At 32.0% G+C, this 12,450-nt stretch overlaps 1 protein-coding gene across 2 annotated transcripts in view; it reads left to right on the forward strand.

Moving 5' to 3' along the window:
- The window catches only part of hec (calcitonin receptor hector), a 126,858-nt gene that overhangs the window by 92,626 nt on the left and 21,782 nt on the right, over positions 1-12,450 (forward strand). The window lies entirely within an intron of this gene.

Below are 12,450 nucleotides of genomic sequence, written 5' to 3' on the forward strand. Positions count from 1 at the left end.
ATCTTATGTACCCTCCACCATGGATTGCGTAGGAACTTCTACTAAAGGCTGTCATCCACAATCGAATTACTTGGGTTGCGATAACACTTGCCGATGGCAAGGTATCGTAAAACTTTTTAACACTGTCTTCTAAATTGTAAGTTAGCCCATACGGGGTATATATTAAACAAAAAAAGGCCGATTAAATACGTATATAATCTAGTTTGACAAAATTTTCTATAGAAATAAAATTTTGACAAAATTTTCTATAGAAATGAAACCTTGACAAAATTTTCTATAGAAATAAAATTTTGACAAAATTTTCTATAGAAATAAAAATTTGACAAAATTTTCTATAGAAATAAAAACTTGACAAAATTTTCTATAGAAATAAAATGTTGACAAAATTTTCTATGGAAGTAAAATGTTGACTAAATTTTCAATAGCAATACAATTTTGACAAAAATTTCTGTAGAAATAAAATGTTGACAAAATTTTGTATAGAAATGAAATTTTGACAAAATTTTGTATAGAAATAAAATGTTGACAAAATTTTCTACAGAAATAAATTTTTTACAAAAATTTCTATAGAAATAAAATTTTGACAAACATTTCTATAGAAATAAACTTTTGATAAAACTTTCTATAGAAATGAAATTTTAACAAAACTTTCTATAGTAATAAAATTTGACAAAATTTTCTATGGAAATAAAGTTTTGGTAGATTACAAAATTTTCTATAGAAATAAAATTTTGACAAAATTTTCTATGGAAATAAAATTTTGACAAACATTTGTATAGAAATAAACTTTTGACAAAACTTTCATTAGAAATGCAATTTTGACAAAACTTTCTATAGTAATAAAATTTGACAAAATTTTCTATGGAAATAAAGTTTTGGTAGATTGTTTTTGGCGATATGGACCAATTTTTGTGTAATAAGTCATCGGCTATATACAACTAATGACCGATATGGACCAATTTTTACATGGCTGTTAGAGGCCATATATTGAAAAAATGTACCAAATTTCAACCGTATCGGATGACTTTTGCTCCTCCAAGAGGTTCCGGACGTCAAATCTGGGGACGGTTTATATGGGAACTATATATAATTATGGACCGATATGGACCAATTTTTGCATGGTTGTTAGAGGCCGTAAACTAACATCAGGTACCAAATTTCAACCGGATCGGATGAATTTTGCCCCTCCAAGAGGCTCCGGAGGTCAAATCTGGGGATCGGTTTATATGGGGGCTATATATAATTATGGACCGATATGGATCAATTTTTGCATGGTTGTTAAAAACCGTATACTAAGACCACGTACTAAATTTCAACCGGATCGGATGAATTTTGCTCCTCCAAGAGGCTCCGGTGGTCAAATCTGGGGATCGGTTTATATGGGAGCTATATATAATTATGGACAGATATGGACCAATTTTTGCATGGTTGTTAGAGGCCGTATACTAACATCAGGTATCAAATTTCAACCGGATCGGATGAATTTTGCCCCTCCAAAAGTCTCCGGAGGTCAAATCTGGGGATCGGTTTATATGGGGGCTATATATATTTATGGACCGATATGGACCAATTTTTGCATGGTTGTTAGAGACCGTATACTAAGACCACGTACCAAATTTCAACCGGATCGGATGAATTTTGCTGCTCCGGGAGGCTCCCCAAGCCAAATTTGGGGATCGGTTTATATGGGGGCTATACGTAAACGTGGTCCGATATGGCCCATTTTCAATACCATCTAACCAACATCAATAACAACTACTTGTGCCAAGTTTCAAGTCGATAGCTTGTTTCGTTCGGAAGTTAGCGTGATTTCCACAGACGGACGGACAGCCGGACAGACGGACGGACGGACAGACGGACGGACGGACGGACATGCTTAGATCGACTCAGAATTTCACCACGACCCAGAATATATATATACTTTATGGGGTCTTAGAGCAATATTTCGATGTGTTACAAACGGAATGACAAAGTTAATATACCCCCATCCTATGGTGGAGGGTATAAAAATTAAAGTTTTTAACATTAGGTTTATTTTGGCTGTAAAAGGGCTAAGTGTTTGACACTTTATCAAAATGGTAAATATTTGGTTTAACCCTAGCTTCGGCACCAATATTTTTCTACATTATCTGCCACTACTTACAAATGTAAATATTTTGTTTTCTTTGGTATTTTTAACTTCATAACCGCTTTTCTATATGTTTGTTTTGCATTCTGATATTCGCTACAGAAAAAATTGTTGTTTTTGAACATTATCTGTTCGACATTATTGAAATCGGTTCAGAGTTAGATATAGCTCCCATACACACCCATATTCTCCCGATATACACCCATATTACCACAGACGCCAAAGTTTTGCTTCGATCTACGTGAAATTTTGCACAGGGTGTAGAATTAATATTCTTACTATGAATGCCAAATTTGGTTGAAATCGGTTCAGATTTAGATATAGCTCCCACATATATATCTTTAGCCCGATTTATACAGATATGGCCACAGACTTACATTTTACTCCAATGTACGTGAAATTTTTCACAGGGTGTAGACTTAACATTCTTACTATGCATGCCAAATTTGGTTTTAATCGGTTCAGATTTAGATATAGCTCCCACGTATATCTTTAGTCCGATTTATACATATATGACCACAGAGGCCAAATTTTACTCCGATTTACATGAGCATGAAGTGGTGGAATATTATATGGAAAACGACGGTGAACTATCTGAATTAGACAGGTAGCAATTTTTGGTTAGTAAAAACGGATTTAAATTGGATAAAAATCCTCAATGGAGCGAAAACATAAAATTTTTCGTGAATCTTGTTTTAACGGCTCTAAACCAATTACAAAAAACAAATTGAGCATTGTAGACACATTATCAGCGAACCTTTACAATCGTTGCCTATTTCTTTTATGCCTGATGAAAGTGATAGAGGATATTCAAAAGTAAAAAACCGTTTGCTATATGTGCTACCATGGTGAGAAAAAAAGGAAGCATCCTACAAGGCAAAAATGTGGGCAATGTAAAAATCCAGTCTGTGTGGAGCACACCTGGGTGCAAACCAAATGCTACAGTTGCCCAAAATATATATATATTTTAAGTTGTTATTTCTTCTTCTTTTATTTATATTATTTTTATATGAAACTAACGTAACCCGGCCCGCTTCGCTGCTCCTTCCGAAGCGTATTTGGAGGAACATTTTGCGTTAACTTAGTCTACTATATCCTTCGTGCTGAAAACAAATTCGAAAAGATTTGAATTCTTTTAAACAAATCGGACTACTTGATTTTTACTTTATAGGTACAAATACGGCAGGAGAGGGTGTACCTTCTTCTATATTTCTTGTGAATTTTAAGTGTGGTTTGTCAAGGAAAGGTTCCTTCTCCTCAACATATCTGAAAATTAAGCGTTATATTATAATAACATACAAAGAATTACTGTTTCCCATCCAATAAATCGGAAAAGGCAAAAGTAGTAAAAAATTTTACCACATTAACATTTGCTAAAATGTTGGAAAATAATGCACCCTCTACGTTGGCTGCCAATTTCATGTAAATTTAAGTTCTTTACTAAAAAGAAGTCTGGCAGAAGCCTGTGCAAAAATCATAAAATTATGTACCGAGTTCCCATTTACGGACAACCCTCTACTTTCAACTTAAGAAAAAAAAAAAAACGGACAAAAGGGAACCCTCTCTTTACTAATAAGAAGTCTGGAAGAAAGAAGCCTGTGCAAAAATCATAAAATTATATACCGAGTTCCCATTTACGGACAACCCTCCACTTTCAATTTAAGAGAAAAAACCGACAAAAGGGAACTCTCTCCCCACCTTCGCTCCACTCTGACCTGATATCGGACTATCACGTACCCTATATTAATTTCGCAACTACTCAATGGTCCCTATAAATTCTATCGAAGTAAATCGACAAAGTTTATTTCAATTTTCCCCTTCCCCAACCAGATATCGAAAAATCATATATTAATTTAAAAATCATGTATAAATTTCATCACCTCCTCCCACGTTCCGTGTAAATTTCAAGTAGATCGGAGATGTTTAATTTTTACTCTATTGTTTTAAAGGGACGTCACTTTCCCCGATACAATATCGACAAACACCGTAGTGAATAGCACCCCTAACCTTCCCTGAAAATTCTTGAAACTTTCCTTCAAGTGTGGGGCAATGAAGGTTGCCTCTTCATTTATAACCTTTTCCCCCGCTTCCTTTGTAAATTTCAAGAAAACTTAAATTTTTTTATATTTCTGTTAGCCTGATACCGAAACAGGCAATTGACGTCCAAATGCATTATATCTAATTATACAATTATTTTACGAGCTTTATGGACAGAAATAGATTAAGGAACATGGTTAATAGAGCCATTTTTTTGCAGTTTTAGAGGAGGACCTCCTCCCCGACCAAATGTCGAAAAGCGTATCTTTTGTAAACGTACCAGAAAATGTCAAGCAAATTATAAGCCTAAAGGGGCGGCCTCTCTTCCGTCCAAAAATCACAAAATCAGGTATCAACTATTACGGTTGACAGAGGTTACGATCTCTCCCCAGTCCTCTGTAAATTTCAAGTAACTCGGTAAAGTTTACAGAGAAACGTATGTACTTAAGAGAAGCGGATGTCTCCCTATGCCCTTTTATTTTTATTAAAAAATCAGGAACCTGATATAAATTTCATAACCTCACCCATTTTTCCGTAAAATTTCAGTCGGGGGAGTTTAGTTTTGTTTTCACTGTACTTTAAAAAAAAGTCGGGCAAAGGGGTGACCCCCCTCCCCGACCAAATATCGAAAAATAATGTAGCAGATTTTTGTCTAGATGCCAACCCCAACATTCAATGAAAATTTCATGCAAATCGCACAATTTTGTTCCAAGTTTCAAAAAGTATGGCAAGGGGGAGGTCCCCCTCCCCGACCGCCAAATATCGAAATATAAAGTAGCGGATCTTTGTCTAGTTGCCAACCCCAACCTTCAATGAAAATTTCAAGCAAATCGGTCAACTTTGGTCCAATTTTCAAAAAGTCCGACAAAGGGGAGGTCCCCTCCGCGACCAGGTGTCAAAAAATGAGGTACCCTATTTTCACCACATGAACGTCCCCTATGATCTCTGAAAGTTTCAAGTAAATTGGTTCAGCCGTTTCGTAGCCAACTCGATTCATACAAACAAACAAACAAACAAATAATCAAACATAGATTGAATTTTATATATAGATAATTCAAAACAAATCAACTAACAGTATCTTAAACCACAATATTTACATTTGTAAATAGTGGCAGATTTTGAAGAAAAATATTTGTACATATTATGAAAGAGCACGAAAAATTAGCCACTGAGTCCAAATTTCATAAAAATCGCATAAATATTGTTGAAATGGCAAGAGTGTCAAAAATGAAATATTTACTAGAGTTAATAAAGTTCACTATAAATATAAAAATATGAGTTGCAAGTTTGATCATAAAATACCAAAATACGTTTTCGGCTACCCAATATTGCGGACAATTCTATACACTCTTTATACCATTTCTACGACAATATTAGGTTGTTGTGATGTTATTGTGGGTGATCAGGAAATTCAATTAGTTTGCATTAACCACAACATATTCTTTGTATTGAGGTTTGACAAATGACAGAGACTGTAAAATATGGTTACTTCATAGAGGACGACTACCTTTATGAGACTTTATTGCATTAGCCAAGAGTAAGTGGTCCTAATTGAAATGTCAATAGATATCGAAGATGCCTCGGACCTTCATACATATAAATAGGCCATATCAATTGTGGTGTAAATTATAAATATCAATGATAATGATTGGCCTAACCAATATTGAAAATAAGTATATTTAATTAATATAATTAAATAATGTTACAGAATGTCAAGGAATACAATTTAAATAGACATTTTAAATGCATTCACAGATAAATAATGAAAAGCATAGAAATACAAACAAACTGCAGTGGTCAAAAAGAAATAGAAGTTAAAAATAAAGTCATTTTTGGTGAATGGAATAAAAGCATAAAGGATTAATAATGCAAAAAAGGCTCTCTGATATATTTGAACACCACTAGATAATTTTTAAATAAAAAATTGCTGTTTACAACCTAACAAAGAAAATCAACCAAACATATTCATCATTCATAAACAAGTATTTTATAACAAATAACTAACATATATCTAATAATATCTAATGGAAATAGAATTTTGACAAAATTTTTTATAGAAATAGAATATTGACAAAATTGTCTATAGAAATAAAATTTTGACAAAAAATTTCTATAGAAATAAAATTTTGCAAATATTTTCTTTAGAAATAAAATTTTAACAAAATTCTCGATAACAATAAAATTTTGCAAAAATTTTCTAAAGAAATAAAATTTTAACAAAATTCTCGATAAAAACAAAATTTTGACAAAATTTTTATAGAAATACAATTTTGAGAAAAATTTTTCATAGAAATAAAATTTTGACAAAATTTTGTATAGTAATAAATTTTGATAAAATTGTCCATAGATATAAAATTTTGACAAAATTTTCCATAGAAATGAAATTGTGACAAAATTTTCTTTAGAAATAAAAATTTGCAAAAATAAAATTTTAACAAAATTCTCGATAAAAACAAAATTTTCCATAGAAATAAAACTTAGTAAAAATTTGTTATAGAAATAAAATTTTGAGAAAAATGTTACATAGGAATACAATTTTGATAAAATTTTCCATAGATATAAAATTTTGACAAAATTTTCCATAGAAATGAAATTTTGACAAAATTTTCTTTAGAAATAAAACTATGACAAAGTTTTCTATACAAATAAAATTTTGACAACAATTTTCCATAGAAATAAAACTTTGCAAAAATTTTCTATAGAAATAAAATTTTAACAAAATTCTCGATAAAAATAAAATTTTGCAAAAATTTTGTAAAGAAATAAAATTTTAACAAAATTCTCGATAAAAACAAAATTTTGCAAAAATTTTCCATAGAAATAAAAGAAAAAAAATTAAATTTTAACAAAATTCTCGATAAAACCAAAATTATGACAAAATTTTCCATAGAAATAAAACTTAGTAAATATTTGTTATAGAAAAAAAAAAACTTTGTTATAGAAATAAAAATTTATCAAAATTTTCTATAGAAATAAAACTTTGGCAAATTTTTCTATAGAAACAAGATTTTGGCAAAATTTTCTATGGAAAATTTGCAAAAACATTCTACAGTAATACAATTTTGAGAAAATTTTCTATGGAAATAGAAATTTGAAAAAATTTTCTATAGAAATAAAGTATTGAAAATTTTTTCCAAAAAACCACAATTTGGACACAATTTTTTATAGAAAGGCAATTTGGCAAAATTTTCTATGGGAATATATTTTTTGCAAAACCAGATGTTTTTGTTTAGTAGTTTGCTGGGAAAATTTTCTTCAAAATTTGGTAGATTTTTTTTTGGCGACCGTGGATCCAAGTCTGGACTTTGGGAAGGAGTTCTAATTACTTTTGTGCGGTTATACAATACACGCATCTTGGTATTTAGAACAGAATGCTTCGGGTAGTTCACTTGATAAAGTTGATAATTATTACACTGAAAAAAAAGCATGCCCGGTTCCAAAGATTTTGTCATTACTTTAAAAAATTTGTATTGATTCCGAGCCAAAGAAGCGGAGAATACAAGTAAGGACACTTGCAAGACACAATTCTCTTTTAAATTTGGATTTTGTGTACTTGCTTCTAGGAAGCAAATTTTAATTTTTCGCTTTTTCAGCTTTTTTTCTTAATATGCTATCAAAGTCATTTAAAAACGAGTTAACGGCAACTTTATTTTCCAAATTAAGACTCGACTTCCAGTACAAATTATGGGCTGTTCAAAGTAAAAACGTCTTTAAAATAAAGTGTTGAAAAACATGTCCTATATTTAAACGATTTTTTGCTTTGTATTCAAGATGCAAAAAGACAACATATTTAAAGACAATTTCATTAAATTTAAAGAATTTTACTGAATTATTAAAGTCAAGTTGACCTTAGCCCAAACATTTTTTCTTTCATGTTATGATACCAATTTTAAGTCAAATCACTTAATTATAAGTTCAATACGACTTCATTGAAAAGCTTATCGACTTTTGGACAAGGAAAAAAAAAACTTTATATTAGAGAAATTCGTCTTCTATGCTAAGCAAAATTTGCATTCGTCTTTTAAAGACATGAAATCTTTGACCTCACAACAATATTTTTTTCAGTGTACCAAGTTCAAGTTTTATCGTTTAAATTTCTGTTTCAAATATCGAGTTAGTATTTATAGTCCATTATTCCAGTAATTACACCCTCAAAAAAAAATCGCCTCTCTAACATATGTTCCAAACATATTTTTGCAGGAAGCACATATATTATTGGATACTGCCGAAACATTAATATGTTTGTTTAATGTGAACATATTATATGTTTAGAAGCATTTTGAGCCCAAAAATATTATAAGTTTGGAAGAATGATCCCCAAAGAAGATTGTAGTTCTTGGCACCTTTTTCTGTAATACAAATAAACAAACAATTTTATAATTTTTTAAATTTTACCTTTCGCCTGGACGGAGAATCGAACCGAGGACTATTCAGTTTGTAAGCCAACACACTACCACTGAGCTACGTAGCTGTTATAGTCACCAGTAGATAATTATCGTTATATATAGCATAGTTTGCAGCGCCCACGAGCCCATGCAAACATAACATTATTTAACAGAAACATTCATGTGTTGGCAACATGGATCAGTGGTTAGCATGTCTGCCGTACATGAAAAAGGTCGTGGGTTCAATCCCTACTCCGACCAAACACCAATTGTTTTTTGTTTTTTAATTTACACATTTATATTTATAACATATGTTACAATATTAAATTTTTATAATGAAACTTCGAAATGTGGGTTATTAAAGATTTACAGTCAGAAACAGTGCTTGATATAAACGAAATGGACTGAGCTTTTGGATAAAATATTATTTTTTTATTGCAAAAATAACAATTTTGTAATAAAAAACTGTTTTTGGTATAAAAGTTTGAAATTTTGGAAGGAATTCAAAAACTCTAACAAAAGAAGAAAGTGGAGTCGAGTATAAACATACATAAATAATTTTATAATATACACATACATTTATTTAGGCGTGAACAGTTTTTTTACTAGCATTTAACACCATTTTGAATGCATTTGAAACCTATCATGTTTTGTACTTACTTTAATTTTTAACTTTAAGGCCGGTATTAAGTTGGCATTATCGCTCTAAAATGACGCTGTTTTGCCTTTTACTTTTCTTTAATAATTCATTTTAAAGAAAATAAACTTTTTCAAATGTTTTAGCTGCAAAACTCGAACTTAATGTCCGCTTTTATATTTGAAGGTGTCCGTCAACTCCTCTTGGACTACTTATTAATAAAGAGGAACTAAACTTTGTTCTTATACATTTTACTGTGTCTCAACTCTAAAAAGAGTATAATGCCGTTTCGTTATTTTTATGAAGATCTCTTTGTAATTTTTGTATACTTTCCGCCGTTTTTATACCCTCCATCATAGGATGGGGGTATATTAACTTTGTCATTCCGTTAGTAACACATCGAAATATTGCTCTAAGACCCCATAAAGTATATATATTCTGGGTCGTGGTGAAATTCTGAGTCGATCTAAGCATGTCCGTCTGTTGAAACCACGCTAACTTCCGAACGAAACAAGCTATCGACTTGAAACTTGGCACAAGTAGTTGCTATTGATGTAGGTCGGATGGTATTGACAATGGGCCATATCGGTCCACTTTTACGTATAGCCCCCATATAAAGGGACCCTCAGATTTGGCTTGTGGAGCCTCTAACAGAAGCATATTTCATCCGATCCGGCTGAAATTTGGTATATGGTGTTGGTATATGGTCTCTAACAACCATGCAAAAATTGGTCCACATCGGTCCATAATTATATATAGCCCCGATATAATCCGATCTCCAGATTTGGCTTGCGGAGCCTAAAAGAGAAGCAAATTTCATCCGATCCGGCTGAAATTTGGTATATGGTGTTGGTATATGGTCTCTAACAACCATGTAAAAACTGGTTCACATCGGTCCATAATTATATATAGCCCCCATATAAACCGATCCCCGGATTTGGCTTGCGGAGCCTCAAAGAGAAGAAAATTTCATCCAATCAGGCTGAAATTTGGTACATGGTGTTGGTATATGGTCTCTACTAATCATGCAAAAATTGGTCCACATCGGTCCATAATTATATATAGCCCCCATATAAACCGATCCCCAGATTTGGCTTGCGGAGCCTCAAAGAGAAGCAAATTTCATCCGATCCGGCTGAAATTTGGTACATAATATTGGTATATGGTCTCTAACAATCATGCACAAATTGGTCCACATCGGTCCATAATTATATATAGACCCCATATAAACCGATCTCCAGATTTGACCTCCGGAGCCTCAAAGAAAAGCAAATTGCATCCGATCCGGCTGAAATTTGGTACATGGTATTGGTATATGGTCTCTAACAACCGTGCAAAAATTGGTCCACATCGGTCCATAATTATATATAGCGCCCATATAAACCGATCCCCAGATTTGGGTTGCGGAGCCTAAAAGAGAAGCAATTTTCATCCGATCCGCCTGAAATTTGGTACATGATATTGGTATATGGTCTCTAACAACCATGCAAAAATTGGTCCACATCGGTTCATAATTATATATAGCCCCGTATAAACCGATCGCCAGATTTGGCTTGCGAAGTCTCCAAGAGAAGCCAATTTCATCCAATCCGGTTGTAATTTGGAACATGGTGTTAGTATATGATCTTTAACAACCGTGCCAGAATTGGTCCATATCGGCCTCCATATAAAACGTTCTCCAGATTTGACCTCCGGAGCCTCTTGGAGGAGCAAAATTCATCCGATCCGGTTCAAATTAGGAACGTGGTGTTAGTATATGGTCGCTAACAACCATACCAAAATTGGTCCAATCACACAAAAATTGGTCCATATCGGTTCATAATCATGGTTGCCACTAGAGCCAAAAATAATCTACCAAAATTTTATTTCTATAGAAAATTTTGTCAAAATTTTATTTCTATAGAAAATTTTGTTCAAATTTTATTCGGTTCATAATCATGGTTGCCACTCGAGCCAAAAATAATCTACCAAGATTTTATTTCTATAGAAAATTTTGTCAAAAGTTTATTTCTATAGAAAATTTTGTTAAAATTTTATTTCTGTAGAAATTTTTGTTAAAATTTTCTTTCTATAGAAAATTTTGTCAAAATTTTTATTTCTATTGAAAATTTTATTTCTATAGAAAATTTTGTTAAAATTTTATTTCTGTAGAAAATTTTGTCAAAATTTTATATCTACTTTGTCAAACTGAATTATATACGTATTGGATCGATCTTTTTTGATTTAATATATACCACGTATGGACTTACATACAATTTAGAAGATGGTGTTAGAAGGTTTTAAGATACCTTGCCATCGGCAAGCGTTACCGCAACTTAAGTAATTCGATTGTGGATGGCAGTGTTTAGAAGAAGTTTCTACGCAATCCATGATGGAGGGTACATACGCTTCGGCCTGTCCGAACTTACGGCCGTATATACTTGTTTTAATTTCCTTTGCCTGAATAGTTTGTCTTACTCCTCGTACGTTCCGATTTCTTTAAACGAACCAAGAAAAAAATTGTGCCCATAATGCCAAAATGATAAACAAAACACATGTCCACACATACGTAAAATGCTGCTCTCAAGACGAAAACTCATGCTGTTTCTTTTTTTTTCGAATGTCTATTCTCTTGGTTCCGAATCTCTATTCTCTTTTTTCCGAATACTCATTCCAATATTCAAATTAAATAATATTTAGACTTAAGCATATAAGATTTTTGGCCTTATCATAAAACAGGTTCCGAAACAACATATAAGCGGTTTCACTGAAATTGCTCTCTTTTGATTCTCTCGCTGTGTTAATTTGATATCTTTCGTCAACCCTACCGGTTTCTATCTCTATTTCTTTCTCTATACTCTCGCTCTGTCGCTCTCTGAATAAAATATCACATATATATGTTTACTCGAAATTTGTAAATTTATATATGTTTACATTCACACATATAATTTTTATGAAACATGCATGCCCCAAACATAATATATTCTAACATATTAACATATGTGTTCCAAACATTTAGTGTTAGTTTGGGAACATTACATGTTTGCACTTAAATATATTGTGTTTAAAAATTGTGCCCGAAACACATTTTGTTTATATATATGAAAAACATATTTTTCTAACAGTGTACTCCACGAAGTCCTGCTCCTCATATTGATTACCGGTAATGTTGGAGGAATCATTAGTGTTTACCCAGTTTTTACTGGGCTATTTACTATAATTTCGTTTCTATAGAAAATTTTGTCAAATTTTAATTTTTTTGGGAAATTTTTTAAATATTTAAT

This window comes from Haematobia irritans, chromosome 3 (genome assembly GCF_050003625.1).
Source record: "Haematobia irritans isolate KBUSLIRL chromosome 3, ASM5000362v1, whole genome shotgun sequence".
NCBI classification, from domain to species: domain Eukaryota; kingdom Metazoa; phylum Arthropoda; class Insecta; order Diptera; family Muscidae; genus Haematobia; species Haematobia irritans.